The sequence below is a fragment of the Rana temporaria genome, chromosome 9, assembly GCF_905171775.1.
Source record: "Rana temporaria chromosome 9, aRanTem1.1, whole genome shotgun sequence".
NCBI classification, from domain to species: Eukaryota; Metazoa; Chordata; class Amphibia; order Anura; family Ranidae; genus Rana; species Rana temporaria.
Genome location: NC_053497.1, coordinates 85,946,686 through 85,963,322, shown reverse-complemented (window position 1 = coordinate 85,963,322; position 16,637 = coordinate 85,946,686).

Here is a 16,637-nt window from a genome sequence, read left to right as displayed (position 1 = left end):
GCACTCCTGTGAGCCGTTTTCAGATGAAGTCACTGAGTCGGTCCAGGCTCCGCATCATCATGACCATGGAGTCGGGATTCGTCAGGTGCCTGGACTGACACCCGGCTCAGGCTCTCAGCGAGCCACTGAGAGCCTGAGCCAGCCGCTCCAACCCCTCCACAGCTCAGCACTCCGGAGAGTGAGAAGGGGGCAACCAGCAGCTCTCTACTCAGGGAGCTGTGAGAACAGAGCGATGTGTGGTGTTCAATCGCTCGGTTCTCAGTGTTAGAGGCGGCAGGGTACAGATGCAACATTGGACAGATGCTGCATCCACCTAGGTAAGTATGAATCTGAAAAAAAATAAACATACTTCTCTTTTAATTGTGTGCAGTTAGTATGCTTACTTTCACTTTAGCACTACACTTGCTTACTGTGATGGATTATGGGAGCCTGGGAAAGACCTTGGAACTTAAAATTTCACAAGCTGGCTAGTTATACAATGATTTCAGTGCAGTTGTTAAAAAACAGTGTCCCTTTTTGAAGCCATGAGAGAAAAATGTGTTTAAAAAAATAAATAAAACATTCTGTTTTCTGCTACTCAGTTATAAAGAGAGATCGGTGAGGTTAACGTTCCCCAATCTGCAGTGATAAAACCTTTAATACATTTTTTTGGCCCAGTTCAAAGATTGCACGCTATAATCTCAACCACCCAGATGTTTTATTCATTTTCAGGCCTAACCTTTCCTGGCAGCCCTTGGTGTATAAATACTTTTTTTTTTTTAATATTGATTTTCCATTATTGCTGCGCTGGTGCTGTGCAGATGTGAAGAGGAAAGACTAAAGGTAAATTGTCAGGAAAATTAGATCTTACAGGCATAGTCCACATTAAAAAAAAAATAACTCCCTTATTAAGTAATACAAAAATGTGCATTTATTATTTTTTTGGAGCCTGCAAAGCACTGCAACCAAACGATAGATAGTAGGTGCAATGCTCTGGCTCTTGCAGATTATTCCTCTAGTCACAGATCTATAACTCAGTACAGAGCTTCAGTTATGAGTCAATTGGCTACGAGTTCAGTGATGCCACAAAACTGTAAAGGGGTGTGCAGACTGTGACCATATACAGTATATACGGGTGTAACATGAAACATGGTCAGAAGGATGGACTTCTCTTTTAACTTCAGGCAAACAGCTAAATACACAAATGAAATGCATAAATTAAAGTGTTTTTTTTTACATGCCAAAGGATTTGTATTTTTATCAGTCCACTTTCAAGATTGGCACAGCCCTGGCACAGCCTCGTCTAGCAGGGCAGTACACCAATTTTTTTTTTCTACCACTGTTCTCTCACAGCTTCACCCTGCCAACAGCCTTTGATTGGACAGTGAAAAGAGAAGCAATAGACTGATGAGTTTGTAGGCAGGTAGAGTTTAGCGCTGCCCCAGCTGGGAGGGCTAGGTTTAATTATGTTGCCAGGTTTTTCTTGGTGGGTTTTCCTTGTATGCTATAAAGAGGGACAAATGCCCGGACCCAGGGGAGGACTCACACACAGAGGGAGAGATGTAAGGACTTATAAATGTATTTTATTGGGATTTTATGTGATAGTCAGACCAACACAAAATGACACATAATTGTAAAGTGGAAGAAAAATGATAAAGTTTTCCAAAATTTCTACAAACAAATATGTGAAAAGTGTGGTGTACATTTGTATTCAGCCCCTCTGAGTCAGTACTTTGTAGAACCCCCTCGTCATAAAAAAAAAAACGGGCCCTTTAAGGCTTTTAAAAATTAGTTTTGCAGCGCCGCGCAAATAACATACACTCATGCATTGCATGAGTGTATGTTATTGTGGCCAGCGATTGGTTGAAACGTCATCGAGGGACCGTGGAAGGAGGATGGCGAACCCCAGAAAGGTAAGTGCCGGGCGGGGGGGGGGGGGGGGGGTCGGGGGAATCTGACTGGCAGCATTTTACAGGGAACAGTGGGGAAAATTGATGTGGGGGACAAATGATGTGGGCACAGTGGGGGACAATTGATGTGGGCACATGGCTTCTCGCAAACTCAACTTTATATGGCTTTCTTTTAACACTGGTTTTCTTCTTGCCACATTTCTATAAGGGCCAGATTTGTGGAGAGCATGACTAATAGATTCTTCCACCTGAGCTGTGGATCTCTGAGCTCCTCCAGAGTTACCATGGGCCTGTTGGCTGCTTCTCTGATTAATGCTCTACTTACCCAGCCTATCAGTTAAGGTGGACAGCCATGTCTTGGTAAGTTTGCAGTTGTGCCATACTCTTTCCATTTTCGGATGATGGATTGAACAGTGCTCAGTGAGATGTTCAAAGCTCAGGATCATTTTTTTTTTATAACCTAACCCAGTTTAAAACTTCTCCACAACTTTATCCCTGACCTGTCTAGTGTGCTCCTTGGCTTTCATGATGGTGTTTGTTCACTAAGGTTCTCTAACAAACCTCTGAGGGCTTCACAGAACAGCTGTATTGATACTGAGATTAAATTACACACAAGTGGACTCTATTTACTAATTAGGTTACTTCTGAAGGAAATTGGTTCCACTAGATTTTAGTTAGTGGTATCAAAGTAAAGAGGGCTGAATACAAAGGCACACCACACTTTTTAGATATTTATTTGTAAAACTTTTTTGAAAATATAATTTTCCTTCAACTTCACAACTACTGTGCCACTTTGTGTTGGTCTATCACATAAAATCCCAATAAAATCAATTTGTGTTTTTTTGGTTGTAACATGACAAAATGTGGAAAATTTCAAGGGGTATGAATACTTTTTCAAGGCACTGTATGAGCTCATCCCTACCTACTCCTTTGTAATGGATCTAATCTAATACAATCACATTGATAGTAAACATCAGACATTCAACCCATGTTATGTGGGAAAGTTTCCAACTTTAGTTTTTTAGTTATAAATGTAATAATTTCACAAGCAAACTTTAGTATCAGTGCACAAAGGTTACAGTACTTCTGAGGTAGCTGACAGAGTTGTGATCGCTGATGTGTCAATAAAGCTGTGTCCTTGGAAACAGGAGTCGTGTTTATAGGTAACCACATTCCTGCAAGAATTCTCTCTACCAATGTATTTGCAGAAACTTCCAAGGCAGACTTCCCCCACCTTGCTGCTAGTCAGACCGATGAATGCAAATGGCCATATGATGAAAGCGTGCCAACATTTAACCCCAGCACAGTGTTTATATGTATTTCTTTGTATTACTTGTATGCAACCTTGTAGACACCTCTTCTGAGTCATTGCAAATTTTATAGCCAGCACAATAGCCATTATCCTAGACATTAAGGCCTCATGCACACAGCTGCTGTTTCTGGCTGCAGACATGCCAGGCACGTGCATAGGCTCCAGAGACACGCTGAGGGTTGGCAGGCGCCTGCTAAATCGTCTTAAAGAGCCGATTGCATACCTCCCAACCCGCACGGATTCTGCGGGACCTTCCCGCACAGACTGCATCTTCCTGCAGTCCCGCGAACGGGTTAATTTTCCAGCACAGGAACTGTGCAAGAAGAAGGAGGAGCACGGGGCCTGAGGGGAGACATGCTACAAGGCTGTGCACAGGTGACAGACAACTTTGATCCGCGGCACCCCCCCCCCCCCGCGCTTAACAACTTTGATCCGCGGCAAGACCCCCCCGCTCAAATTAAAGTGGTTCTAAACCTAAACCATTTTTTACCTTAAAGGGGTTGTAAAGTCTCAAGGTTTTTCGCCTTAATGCATTCTATGCATTAAGGTGAAAAACCTTCTGTGCTGCAGCTGACCCCAGAGCCCCCCCTTTTTCTTACCTGAGCCGATCCATTTCAGCGCTGTGTGCGAGCCCAGTGACTCCAGTCGCTGTCCTCACTGTATAGATTTATAGCAGCAGGAGCCATTGGTTCCCGCTGCTGTCGATCAAATCTAGTGACACGTGAGCAGGGGGGAGAGTCCTGCTGTCTGTGTCAATAGATGCAACAGCAGGACTCGAGAGCGCGCTCACACGGGTGCCCACATGGACAGCGGCTCTCCGTGGGGGCACCCGATGAAGAGGAGGGGCCAGAAGTGGAGGATCAGGGCTGTTCTGTGCACTTGGAAGCAGTGGCAGCTATTCAATTAAGGGTGCAGGGGAGCTTCCCCCCTAATCTATTGCCCAGCCCCTAATCTACATGCAGGGTGCCAGACGCATGGATTTCAATGGGGTTTTTCTTTTTTTTTTTTAAGCAAGATTAGAGCTTGAGGCTCTAATTGGCTTTAAAAAAGGGTGGGCTCAGGGTGCTTCTCAGGAAGCTTGGCCGAGAGGAGAAGAGACTGTATTTGCTGCCGAGGAGGAGATGCAGGGGTAAGTGTGGGGCTGGTGGGTGGACCGGCGGGAGGGGGGTTGTTTTTTGGTTTACCAAGCCGATTGGGGGGGGAGTGGGGGCTATCTGACTGATCGACCAACCAAACGAGGGGGGTAGGTGGTGTTGGGTGGTTTGTTTGCCTCCCCAAAAAAACCTGCTCGGAAGAGAGGAGGAGCAGACAGAACATCATTGCACAGGGTAGGTAAAAAAAAAATCCTGCTTTTGCAACCACTTTAACCACTTAAGGACCGCCTCCTGCACATTTACGTCGGCAGAATGGCACGGCTGGGCACATGCACGTACAGGTACGTCCTCTGCCAGTGCCCAGCCGTGGGTCGCGGGCGCGTGCCCGCGACCCGGTCCGAAGCTCCGGGACCAGGACTGCAGGACCCGCGGACCCGATCGCCGCTGGAGTCCCACCATTGGTCCCCAGAGCTGAAGAATGGGGAGAGCTGTGTGTAAACACGGCTTCCCGGTTCTTCACTGTGGCTCCGTCATCGATCGTGTGATCCCTTTTATAGGGATACACAGTCGATGACGTCACACCTACAGCCACACCCCCCTACAGTTAGAAGCACATATTAGGTCATACATAACCCCTTCAGCGCCCCCTTGTGGTTAACTCCTAAATTGCAACTGTCATTTTCACAGTAAACAATGCATTTTAAATGCATTTTTTGCTGTGAAAATGACAATGGTCCCAAAAATATGTCAAAATTGTCCGAAGTGTCCGCCATAATGTCGCAGTCACGAAAAAAATCGCTGATCGCCGCCATTAGTAGTAAAAAAAAAATGAATAAAAATGCAATAAAACTATCCCCTATTTTGTAAACGCTATAAATTTTGCGCAAACTAACCGATAAACACTTATTGCGATATTTTTTTACCAAAAATAGGTAGAAGAATACGTATCGGTCTAAACTGAGGAATTTTTTTTTTTTTATATATATTTTTGGGGGATATTTATTACAGCAAAAAGTAAAAAATATAGCATTTTTTTCTAAATTGTCGCTCTATTTTTGTTTATAGTGCAAAAAATTAAAACCGCAGAGGTAATCAAATACCACCAAAATAAAGCTCTATTTGTGGGAAAAAAAGGACGGTAATTTTGTTTGGGAGCCACGTCGCACGACTGCGCAATTGTCAGTTAAAGCAACGCAGTGCCGAATCGCAAAACCTGGCCGGGTCCTTTAGCTGCCTTAAGTGGTTAATGTTGCATTAACCCACCACAAATATGTGAGTCCAAATTCTACTGATAGCCCATGACCATTGATCTAGAACAGTGTAAATTTATCTTACAAAGCAAAACCTAACAACACATCTTTTTCTTATGTATTATTATGTGTGTTTGAGTGAAGATATATTCTGATCTTAAAACTTTTGTTTCTTAAAAAAAAAAAAAAAAAGCCTCACTAGTTTATTTAACCCAGATTGTGTCTTCCAGTGTCCTCAAAGCCTTTTTGAAGGGCAAGTGACATCTACATACATATCTGGTTTAAACCTGCCCCTGGCTGGAGGGTGCTTGTTAAACAGGTCTCTCCAATCCAGACTCAGCAAGAGAACAGTAATAAGCACCGCCACACAACCCAACACACTTCCATCTCTAGTATCAGGAACTGTCAGTGCCAGTGCCCAGTCTGACCTTACTGGTAAAACTGAAAGTCACACCTAGTTTGTCTTTCACTTGTCATCTAAAATCGTGGTCACACCCTTAAAGTGATTCACGCAAATACTCCTGAATTGCAAGGCAATGAACAGGGCAGTGCTTCGATATGTCAGGGAGTAATGTTCTGCCTACAGCTTGCTACTCATTTTTTTTTTTTATCTAAACACTCCCACATTATGACATTTATCAACGTGTATAATCGCAGTTTGTGACAGTGTGTTGATTTTCTGCAGCAGAGTACAATGAATACATCCGTCAATGGAACCATTAATAAAAGCCCGAAGAGGGATTCGTTGATGTCATTGTCTATAGCAACCAGTCAGAATTCTGGTACTTTTCCAGGCTAGAAAAATCAAGAGCAATCATCTGAACTATATGAAATACGAGTGGACAAACATTATCTTGTGGCCATATTTCACTCTGCTTTTCTGCAGAAGTCAATAGATATAAAACGACTGTATCACTGTGTCCATTAAGGCTCCAGTCACCCTTTGCAATTTGGAATTGTGTGCAAAATCGCTGCCATTCCAAATTGCGTGTCGATCGCTTGCACAACGGCCTACGTGCATTTGGAGGGGGGGGGGGGGCGCAGAACAGACAGCGGTGACTGACAGCCGATCGATCAGCGGTGTTTAATTGCTTGGTTCTCATACCTAGAGCTGGCGGGGGACTGATGCTTTTTTTTCCATACATACTTCTCTTTTAAGTAAAACTTTTGAGTAGAGATCACCATAAGAGAGAAGTGCATGTCAAAACAATCAGTAGATCTGGATACAAGCAGATGAAAGCCTGTAAATCTTGTCCTGTACGTCTGTCTGTAGGTCTTTAGATTGATTGATAGCGTCTACAAAATAGGGGATAGTTTTATGGCATTTTTATTAATAATTATTCTTTACTAATAATGGCGGAGATCAGAGGTTTGTATCGTGACTGCGACATTATGGTGGACACATCGGACACTTTTGGCTCTATTTTGGGTCCATTCACATTTACACGGCGAACAGTGCTATAAATATGCACTGATTACTGTGAAAATGTGACTGGCAGTGAAGGGGTTAACCAGGAGGGGGCGCTGAAGGGGTTAAGTGTGTCTCAGGGATGTGTTCTAACTGTAGGGGGGCTACATGTGTAACGATACTGATCACCGCTCCTGATTACAGGGAGCTGTGATCAGTTACATAGTTACATAGTTAGTCAGGTTGAAAAAAGACACAAGTCCATCCAGTTCAACCACAAAAAATAAACAAACAAAATAAAAAACACAGTACAATCCCATACACCCAACTTCATACCCACAGTTGATCCAGAGGAAGGCAAAAAAAAAAAAACAGCAGAGCATGATCCAATTTGCTACAGCAGGGGAAAAAATTCCTTCCTGATCCCCCGAGAGGCAATCGGATTTACCCTGGATCAACTTTACCTACAAATCTTAGTACTCAGTTATATTCTGTACATTTAGGAAAGAATCCAGGCCTTTCTTAAAGCAATCTACTGAGCTGGCCAGAACCACCTATGGAGGGAGTCTGTTCCACATTTTCACAGCTCTTACTGTGAAGAAACCTTTCCGTATTTGGAGATAAAATCTCTTTTCCTCTAGACGTAAAGAGTGCCCCCTTGTCCTCAGTGTTGACCGTAAAGTGAATAACTCAACACCAAGTTCACTGTATGGACCCCTTATATATTTGTACACGTGGATCATATCCCCCCTAATTCTCCTCTTCTCAAGAGTGAATAAATTCAGTTCCTCTAATCTTTCCTCATAGCTGAGCTCCTCCATGCCTCTTATCAGTTTGGTTGCTCTTCTCTGCACTTTCTCCAGTTCCCCGATATCCTTTTTGAGATCTGGTGCCCAAAACTGAGCTGCATATTCCAGATGAGGTCTTACTAATGATTTGTACAGGGGCAAAATTATATCTCTGTCTCTGGAGTCCATACCTCTCTTAATACAAGAAAGGACTTTGCTCGCTTTGGAAACCGCAGCTTGGCATTGCATGCCATTATTGAGCTTATCATCTACCAAAAGCCCCAGATCCTCCTCCACTACGGATCCCCCCAGTTGTACCCCCCCCCCCCCTAGTGTGTATTGCTAGAGTTTTTCTTTCTTGAGAGAGTGCATGTGATCAGCACAGGGCCAATCAGGACTGTCCAGACAGAGGGTCAGGAGTCCTGGATCCTGTTAGGACAGCTCAGTGCAGTATAAAACTCCTCCTGCAAGCTTTACTAGGAACTGATAGAAGTCACAAGGCTGCTATATACTCCTGATGAGAAAAGGTATTTAGCCGTTTATATTTACTAAAATGATTGCATTTCCATGTTCTGTGTGAGACCAGATATAGTGAATGCAGGGACCTAAGTTTAGAAACACTATAAGGGCTTTGTTCACACCATACTGTATCTACTGAGAGGCTGAGCTGCATAGGCACAGGGACAAATAGAGAACTATTGTTTTCTATGTGCCCTATTCACACCATAATGCTGCTATGAGGTGTGGTACAGTGCACAGTATGCTGCGAAACTCATTGCAATGCACAAAGACATGCTGCATAGACTTGAAATAAAGTCTTACTAAACCCAGGACCATGCACTCACTCTATCTGGTCTCCCACAGCACACAGAACATGAAAATGCAATTATTGTAGTAAATATAAACTGTTATATACCTTTATTCATCAGCAGTTAGAGCAATCTTGTGACTTCTATCAGTGTCTGGTTAAAGCTTGTAGGAGTTTTCATTCTCCCCTGATTGTCCTATGAGGCTGCATGACTCCTGGCCCTCTGTCTGGACAGTGCTTATTGGCCCTGTGCTGATCACATGAACTGTCCCAAGAAAAAAAAAACTCTCTAGCAATGCACACCAAACTGAGCATGTGCAGCTCCCCCCCCCCCCAGGTTCTGTTCTAATAGCAGATAGATTGGGGACAGTGGAAGAAGGGGAGGATCAAAGTAGACAGGATCAAGCAGCCTTTTTACACAGTGCAGACGATTAACCCCTTAGGTTCCACAGTGAGTATAACAAGCATGCTTTACTGCATATACCGACTCATTTTACTGTTGTGGATATAGTTACACTAAGGGGGAGATTTACTAAAACTGGAGCCCTCAGAATCTGATGCAGATGTGAATGGCAGCCAATCAGCTTCTAACTTCAGCTTGTTCCATTAAGCTTTGACAATAAAATCTGGAAGCCGATTGGTTTCTATACAGAGCTGCACCAGATTTTGCACTCTCCAGTTTTAGTAATTCAACCCTTAAAGTGGAACTTCCGCTTTAAGCACTCATTTGGCATGTAATATTTTTTGGGGGGGGAGTGGGGGATCCCATAGGAGTGGGACTTCCTGTTCCACTTCCTCCTTCTGCCCAGGGACCACCGCCTCGGCAACTTCTCTTCTCGTCTTAGGCGGCCCCTCCCTTTAGGCGATCTCCAGGGACATGTGACAGGTCCCAGGAGATCGCCTGTCCAATCATAAAGTGCAGCACGACTCGCGCATGCGCAGTGAGTGCCCGGCTATGAAACATGTCCGCTGGAAGCCTGTCCGTCGGACATGTTCGGTCGTCTGTACGACTCACCGGACATGTCCGCTCGACCGAAAGCCCTCGCATGCGTCAAAGTGATTCGACGCATGCGTGGAAGCATTGACCTTCCAGGGTCGCGCACGTCATCGTCGCGGCCACGTCACCGCGTTCGCTGTCCGCGGGGATTTTGGTCTGATAGTGTGTACACACATCAGACCAAAATCCGGCAGTGGACATGATCACCTTTTATTTATTTCATTTTGTGCCAATGTTTGGGTCCTGTCACACATAAACATGCATGTACAGTAATGTGCAATTGCAGGCATCTTTATCCGTGTTGTGTTGCACTGTGGAAGCAGCTCTTGTACAAGCCATGATTTATACTTGCGTCTTATCTATCCATGCTGTGTTTTGCATGTAAATATACAATATAGAAACAGTAGTTCATAGGCCTCTTTTTGCTTGGGAAGCTGTATGTACACATGGAATATATACATATATATATATATAACTGGCTGCATCATCCTGGATTTGTTTCCTGCTGTTGTATCAGGTCAGAGCTTTCATGCATCAGAGATTTCCACTTACTTTACTTTGGCACATGGAGAGTTAAGTAGATACGTCTCACTTCCTGGGCAGTTACCTTCTCAGCCAATAAGAAGCAGATGTGATCCACATCACTGACAGGCAGCCTGCTAGAGGTCATTCGTTGTGTGCAAGGTGTAGGCCTCACTACGCTTCCAACAATCGCAGACGTCAGCAAGTTTCAATTTACTGCTCTGCTGCAATAGAAGATTCCCTACAAGCGGCATCTTACCTCCCCTTCATATAATGCAATAGAAAGATTTCAGACATTTTTTTTTTAGGCTTGAAAACTTAAACAGCAACTTTTAACCTTCTGTTCTCATCTCTACAGGAATAAAACAGCTCAGTTTTGGACAAATATCCCCAGGAAACCTGCATTTGGTTTGTAATGCCCAACTCCAGCAAAATCTACTTTTTATTGGCGTTGATTAGAATGATAGGGTTAAAAGCGCGATCAGGTTTTTATTGATTGCAAGTGAAGGAAAAATGCTCCACCAGGATACGGGCACCAGTGGCGGCTGGTGCTCAAAATTTTTGGGGGGGCGCAAAGGAAAAAAAAAATTGCAGCCACTGTTACATGCCAAAAAATGCAGCCACTGTGCCATCAATTCGCACCACTGTGCCATGCCATTAAACGCAGTCACTGTGCCATGCCATCAAATGCAGTCACTGTGCCATCAATTCGCACCACTGTGCCATGCCATTAAACGCAGTCACTGTGCCATCCATTGTCACCACTGTGCCATGCCATTAAACGCAGTCACTGTGCCATCCATTGTCACCACTGTGCCATGCCATTAAACGCAGCCACTGTGCCATACATTGTCACCACTGTGCCATGCCATTAAACGCAGCCACTGTGCCATCCATTGTCACCACTGTGCCATCCATTGTCACCACTGTGCCATACATTGTCACCACTGTGCCATGCCATTAAAAGCAGCCACTGTGCCATCCATTGTCACCACTGTGCCATGCCATTAAACGCAGCCACTGTGCCATACATTGTCACCACTGTGCCATGCCATTAAACGCAGCCCCTGTGCCATACATTGTCACCACTGTGCCATGCCATTAAACGCAGCCACTGTGCCATCCATTGTCACCACTGTGCCATGCCATTAAACGCAGCCACTGTGCCCTTTAATGGTCGCCGCTGTGCCAATTGTCCCCACTGTGCCGTGTGCCCTGTAAATTGCGTTCTTCCTCCCCCCCCCCGCCCGGCACTTACCTTTACTGGAGTCAGGCATCCATGTCCCACGATGTCTTCTCCCACCCTCGATGACTGACAGGCGTCTCAGCCAATCAGGTTACAGGTAGCCAGAACCGGCCAACCTGATTGGCTGAGGCGCCTGTCATCTTATTCAAGGGGCGTACAGTCTGTGCGCTCCGAGAATAAGATTCCGGGACCCGGGGGCTGTATTGGGAAAGCCTATCAGAGCCGTTGGCTTTGATAGACATTTCCCTACAGCCAACCAGCTGGCGTTATTCAGATGGCCGGACATTGAGCGCCGACCATCTGAATAACAGCGGCAGCGGCGAAAATAACATAGATTCGTGCAATGCATGAATCTATGTTATTTGACTCAGTGGCGGTGAGAGCCAGAGGGGGCGGCGCTCCAGCGCCCTCTATGGACGAACCGCCACTGAAAAACTTTTCCCATTCTAAAACAAAAGAGACATCATAGATTTCTGTATCTCTGTTCCTGATTCCACTTACTTCCTGTTCCGGTGACCACATAGGAAGTTTGGTTGGAGTTTAAGGGCCAGTTCACACCAGACTCAGTTCCGTGCACATTTTTTCCTGCACTAAAAATGCATGCACAGTGTTTTCCATGCATTCCAATGGCTCTAGTTCACACCACAAAGTCAGTTTCCGATGCAGAAACTGAATGCGTGGCGTGAACTAGAGCCATTGGAATACATGGAAAACCCTGTGCATGCATTTTGTGCAGAAAAAAAAAACGCACAAAACTGCATCTGGTGTGAACTGGCCCTTAATGAACTAGGTGAATATCTGGTGACAGTTGAATATAAGCTGCTGGCTTCTGTTAACTGCAAACCACACATTGCTTGTACTACTAAACTGAACCATGAGGACAGTCATGATGCTTAGCAGGCTGACAACTATGCAGTTTCTTAAGCTTATTAACCACTTCAATACAGGGCACTTTCGCACCTTCCTGCCCAGGCCAATTTTCAGTGCTGTCACTATTTAAATGACAATTGTGCGGTCATGCTACACTGTACCCAAACTAAATTTTCATCATTTTGTTCCCACAAATAGAGCTTTCTTTTAGTGGTATTTCTGCGGTTTTTATTTTTTGTTATACGAATAAAAATGTTGGAAAAAAAAATGTTTCCTTTGTTATAAAATTTTGTAAAAAAGTAAGTTTTCTCCTTCACTGATAAGGCGGCACTGATGGATACTTATGGGTGGCACTAGCATGCATTTTTCATTGGCATTTCCCTAGTGGTCCTGGGTGGGCATCTGAGGGGGGGCTTCATTTATAAACAATCAGCGCAGACCCCCCGTCAGAAGAGCAGCCGATCGGCTCTCCTGGCGAGTGATTAAAAGGCGATCAATGGCTCTTCCTGTTTACATCGTAATTAGCCGTGATTGGTCAGAGAATCTTTACCTAGATTGGAGTTGCAGTGTGTCAGACTGAGATGCCGCAACAACGATCGCCGTGATGCGCGGGGGTTTCAAGTGGTTAAAAACTGTGCCATGTACCGTGTTAGCCATTGACTAATGCAGAAAGTTTGGTGTTTAAGGTATGATTTACACTTATGCGGGTTGCAGTTTGCATATTTCAGGCGCATTTTGTGTTTTTCAATACACACTTTTGATCCATTGAAGTCTATGGGACCAAAGACCAGAAAAAAAAAAAAAACCCTGGCCCTCTCCATAAAATGCACAAATGTGAACTACATCCATAGGAAACCATGTTAAATGGACTGTAGTGTATTTCTGCAAAACTGAAAATGCACAGGTGTTCCTTCTGCATGCACCCTCCCCCCCCTTATTCATACCCGAGCCAAATATCTATGTGCATGAGAGCCCAGGTTCTCTCACTTCTCATTGGCTTAGACATCAGCGTTTGCTCTCTGCTGTCAGTCACAGCCAGTGATGAGGGAGCAGAGGACAAGACCAAGCTCGGCTCGTGTGTCTATGGACACGCAGAGCTCAGAAGCAAGCACGCATGAGTGCCCTCATAGCAAGTGGCTTGTTATGGGGGCACTCAGGGCTGGCGTGAGACCCAATATAAACAGGATTGGGGGCTGCTCTGCGCAAAACCATTGCATAGATCAGGTTTATTTTTTTAAAGAACCCCCCCCCCAAAAGTTCAGTATCGCTTTAACCACTTGCCCACCGCGCTATAGCAACATCACAGCTACCGCATGGTCAGCCAGTTCTGGGAGGGCCTCATATGTCCAGCGATTGCTGCGGCATGCTCTGTGATCGTGGTAAAAAGCCAATCAGCGGCCCTTTAACACGTGATCAACTATGTCCAGTCACAGCTGATCATGATGTGAACACACTTGCCAGTTATCAGCACGGCTTTCCTCATGCTATTACAGCGTGAGAGAGCCGCCAACTGGCTAGTGTGAAAGGTGACATCTGCACTGATGAACAGGATACTAATCATCAGTGCAGCCCTAACAGTGATGCATATACAGTGCAGCCTCATCAGCGCACATTAGTGAAGGAGAAAAGTTACTTACTGTATTTGCTGGCGTATAAGACTACCTTTTACACTTAAAAAAAACTGGCCAAAAAGCAGGGGTCGTCTTATACGCAGGGTCAGCTGCCTGCTGGATGTGCGGTAATACTGTATGTACTGCTTAGCAAATCCCGGAGAGATGTATTCAAATACAGAGCCTGCTTGGATTGGAGTAACAACCTCTGCCAATCCGAGCAGGATACATACAGTAGCCTGCTCAGATTGGTTTTGAGAGTCAGAGAGGCGTGGGCTGATGATGTTACAGCCTCTGCCAATCCAGGCAGGCTTTGTATTCATTAATAGAATGCATCGCTCGCTGTGATTGGCTCCAGCAAGAAGAATATGGCTCCAGACGGAAGAAATATGAAGAGTCGGAAGGGGGGTTATCTTATACAGTAAGGACAGGCAAAAAAATCTGTAAAATTAGGGGGTCGTCTTATACACCGGCAAATACTGTACCCGTTTGCAAAAATGTTTAACCAAAATTTAGAAGAAAAAAAAAAAAATAGTATTTTTTTAGTTTAGCAAACAAAAACAAATCCCAGTGCTGATTAACCACTTCAGCCCGGGAGGTTTTACCCCTCTGCATGACCAGGCCAATTTTTTTGCAATACAGCACTTGCAAAGTCATGCGACGCTGTACCCAGGATGCAGAAGAGGACTGAGTAGTACGTCATCCACGGTTTTAGGCAGATTTGCAGATCTGGATTAGCAGTCCCTGGCAAACAGAAATGGCAAGAGTCCTGAACAGATTCATTTATCTTGCTTGACAAGAAAAACAAAAAGCCTACCAAAATGAGATCATGGTCAGAGAGTAAGTTAGGTCATTAGATGCAAGCTTGTTGGGATGACAAAATGAAGCTTCCAATGTCAAACTTCTTTAAATCGTTTTATAGTATGGAATGGGTTAGAACCTCTTCCAGATTTGTATCACTGCCTGCATCTCCTTTTGGGGAGTGACAGTAAAACATTTTCTTACGTTGTTCTCTTTGTTTTACGGTTGTAAAAAATGAATGCATCAGTGATGAACATTTGAGTTCCTCGAATTGTAAGCACAGCAGTGCAAGTATTCCATACTTTGACTGACATCCCTGTCTGCAGGGGGAAGTGTTAACACGGGTATTAGTCTTGCATGCTTGGCATTTATCACTGGCTCAGCTTTACTGCCCAAGACACTAAGGTATGCACTGAATGCTTGTCAGAAATCAGAGATGGACAGACTACTTGTTATCTACACCATAGACATGAATAACATCCTGGAAGTGGATTTGACACTTGCGATAACTGCAAATACCTGACATGTTTATGTGTAATAGACTGCTGGCATATATCTATGTATAAAAGATATCGGCGTTCAGAAACAACTTGTCTATTCCAGGACTTTTTTGGGGATTTGCACCTAGAGCCTATTTATGTAGTATTTGACCATCTGTATTTTACAGCCTGTTACTAGAATTCAAAAGTGGCATCTGACTTGTCATAGTGGGGAAGAAGCAGTTTGCATCACAGGCCCCTTGTAGTATCAATTAAGAGGACCATAAAGCACAACCCCAGTCAAATCTTAATATATTGGAGTGGTTATAAGTTTGGCTTATAAACACTTACAATTCTATCCCTTAAAATTTCTTGCCACTAGGACAAATAGTGACATTCAGTCCATGTGTGCAGTGCTCTGGTCAGCTTCCAGATAAGCATGCTGAAAAACCAGCAGCTGACTGGCTCCCAATCAGCACTCTGTCAATGGCAGAGAGCACTGAATGCAACGTTCTGCCATCCCCCTGTCAACACAACAGCTCAGCAGGGGATGACCACTGTACCAACATCAGATTAGTACAGCAGTGCCAACCATAGTGAACAGCCCCCCCCATTCAGCCCACGTTTAACCACTAGGCATCCACGCTATAGCCAAATGACAGCCACAGCACAGACCAATTGCCGGGAGGCCATCAATAGACATGCTCCCCTTTAAACACACCCCCTGCAGGGCACATGTCGGTGATCACAGATCTGAATAACGAGCCGGGTCCTGGCCCCTTACCATGTGATCAGCTGATCATGTGATGTAAACAGAGCTCGGTCATTGTTTTTTTCTCCTTGAGCTTACAGTGCAAGGAGAAAAAAAAAAAAGAAGCAAAGCCTATCACTTAGTCTTGTGTAAGGGACATCGGTCCCCAGTGGAAGAGGCACAGCCTCATTAGTGAAATAAAGTGCCACCTATCAATGCCCACCAGTGGTGCCAGTCAGTGCTGCCTATGAGTTTCATCTACCAGTGCCACCTCAGCATACATCAATGGAGGAAAAATTACCCATTTGCAAAATTTTATAACAGATTATTAAAACTTTAATAGTCTTATTTTGTTTAAAAAATAAAAACCTGCAGAGGTGATCAAATACCTCCAAAAGAAAGCTCCGTGTGGGGGGTATAAATGATAAAAATGTCATTTGGGTAGTGTTGTATGACTGCAATTGTCTGAAAATTGGTCTGGGTAGGAGGGGGTTAAAGTGCCCAGTAAGCAAGTGGTTAATGAAAAACTAAGTTTTTACCAGGGCTTTAGGCACCATTACACAAGTCAGGTATTTTCTTGCATAAACGCCTTCTAGAATACTCAAAACAAACATCCAATTTTATGAACGGAAAAGAGTTACAGGGTTTATATTGGGGTAGAATCTGTCCAACTGTGTAGGCACCAGGTCAGGTTATGAAGAAGGGTTTCAGCTACAACTTAGGCCGGTGCACAGTGCAGTGTCCGAAATGCTCCGATTCCTGCTGTGGTTCAGAGGGGCTGCTTACGGTTTCTCTCTGCACAGCCATCTATT